The sequence below is a fragment of the Meleagris gallopavo genome, chromosome Z (genome assembly GCF_000146605.3).
Source record: "Meleagris gallopavo isolate NT-WF06-2002-E0010 breed Aviagen turkey brand Nicholas breeding stock chromosome Z, Turkey_5.1, whole genome shotgun sequence".
In the NCBI taxonomy this organism is placed as follows: Eukaryota; Metazoa; Chordata; class Aves; order Galliformes; family Phasianidae; genus Meleagris; species Meleagris gallopavo.
In genome coordinates, this window is record NC_015041.2 from 7,682,804 (window position 1) to 7,684,993 (window position 2,190).

The 2,190-nt window shown below is 49.4% G+C and overlaps 1 protein-coding gene across 3 annotated transcripts in view; it reads left to right on the top strand.

The window, feature by feature from the left end:
• LOC100550826 (phospholipid-transporting ATPase FetA-like) overlaps nucleotides 1–2,190 on the top strand; it is a 422,496-nt gene that overhangs the window by 293,348 nt on the left and 126,958 nt on the right. The gene's annotated exons all lie outside the window — the stretch shown is intronic.

A 2,190-nucleotide genomic window follows, 5' to 3' on the forward strand; every position in this document is an offset into this window, starting at 1 on the left:
AAAAAAAAAGCAGCATGGGGGTTACAGCCCACTTGAACACGGTCAGCAAGACACTCATCTTTGGGCTAGAGCAAAATGTTGATGACTTGAGAGAAACAGAGCTACACCATCCAGGACAAGGCACAGGCCAAAAATAACTGAAGCAAGATACATCTCCAAGGACCCACAAACAGGCTGAGAGAAACAAAAGCCAGAAGCTCTCTAAGCAAAATGCATTTTGGTGTTAAATGTTATCAACCTGGATGCACAGAGCCCGCAGGATTTTGAGAAGCTGTCAGATACTGGCAGCTCCAATATCCACCTCCCCGACTCACCCGAAAGACTCTATCAAGGGAAAGTTTGCCAAGTTCAGATCTCATGGTGGTCTGGGCCAATTGGGTCACGGCATACTCGGGATCCTCCACCCCATAGCTTGCCTGGAGAACAAAAGCAAAAAATACAAAGTCTGTAGTAATGCTGAAAGGGACCTCAAGAGAGGCAGAGTGGGTAAACCTAGCGCTAGGATTAAAGACCTGCTGCAGACATGCTTGCTGAGCTCCTCTTCCCAGAGAGCAGCTCCAGGGAAGGGGCACTTTGCCCACCCATCTGCATAACACAGAGAGCTTTATAAAGGATGGAGCACATGTCTCAGGGTAAGGAGAGCCGGGAGAGGCCAGTAAATTGTGCATGAGGGGCTGCCATGGTGACCAACAAGCTGAGGCTCCACAGAGCCCACTGGGCACAGCCAGGGCTGCAGGCTGCTCATGCCTTCGGGTTGAAGCTGAGCCTCAGCATAGCAGGGATGGTACCTTGTAGGGATCCATGACACGCAGATAGAGCACTCCATCAATCTGCAGGGTGACATTATCTGCCGGGAGAGAACAACACATTCTGTTTATCAAAGCAAATGCATGGCACCTCCTCTGAGAGAATGAGCAGAACTGGGAAGGGTGGTCCCTTCCCTGCTTTAGCATGGCAGGTGTTGGCCCTTGGAGGCACTGAAATTGCTTTTGATAAATTCTTCACAATACCAGGCAGTGTTGTTAGGAATGTTAATAATCATAGGAAGAAGTTAACCCATCTGACAGGTGGCATAGCCTCTTTCTACAGAACACCCATTCTCGGGGAGGGGCCTTCATCCAGGAGACGCTCTCCCTATGGAGGCCAGTCCTTAAATGAGCCCAGGGAAGGGTCCACTCCTTATGGTCATGTGGAAAGCAAAGGTGAACTGCTCGCACCTGTGCTTCCTGGGCCAACCCTTCACCAGGTGCTCAATCAGTTCAGGTCATGACACAGCAGTTTCCTCACATCTGGATTAGCAGAAATACAGATCCTTGTGCAAAAAGGGCTCCTACATCCTCTACACAGTGCTTTATTTTGACAAAAGAAATCTCAGGCCTTGAGATCAAGATGTTACATGCTATAGTTATGCTAGCAGATAAGTTTAAGTGAGAAATAAACAGGATACTTAACACTAGAATTTTAACAAATGCATCCACCAACCTGACCTGAAATCTTTGTGTGACACTTACAAAAACATGGGAAGATCTTCCTAGTTGAAAACAGAAAAACATATAAATTCTGAAAAACTGATCCCTTTCCGTGATGAACAGAGCAAGGTAGAAGTGGAGCAGCCCAGAGGGACTGACAGGGTTCTCCTGCTCACACTGCCATGGGTATGGGCAAGCCTGGGTCCCCAGGACCGAGTGCAGGAGCCTGTGACATTTCTGCTCATCCCACACTGCTCCTCACTCACCCCACACGCAAGGGAAAGGACATGAGACAGAAGCCTTTCTTACCTAGGGTGACAGCTGACTGCTCTGGGACATTGATGACAATTTCTTTGAGACTCTGCACATAACGTATCCGATCCAGCAGAGGGATGAGGAAATTCAGACCCTGCGACGAAGGTGGGATTGGACAGCTGAGCCCTGAAGCCAGGCAAGGGTTTTCCCACCCAGACAGCTCCGAATAGAGGGAAGTACAAACGAACCCCAAGCACAACGTGCTCCCATTGCTGCCGATAAGTTTACTTCACACACGAGGGAGCTTAAATTACCTAATGCCATTAACACCCCTCTACAGGAAATTCGTCTACGGGCAGCTAAAAGGATCGCGGTCGGTAGGAACAAGCACAGGCACTCGGACCATCCCCTCAATCCGCGCACAACACACGTGCTCGCTACCGCTCTAGGAACCTGCGGAATCCAA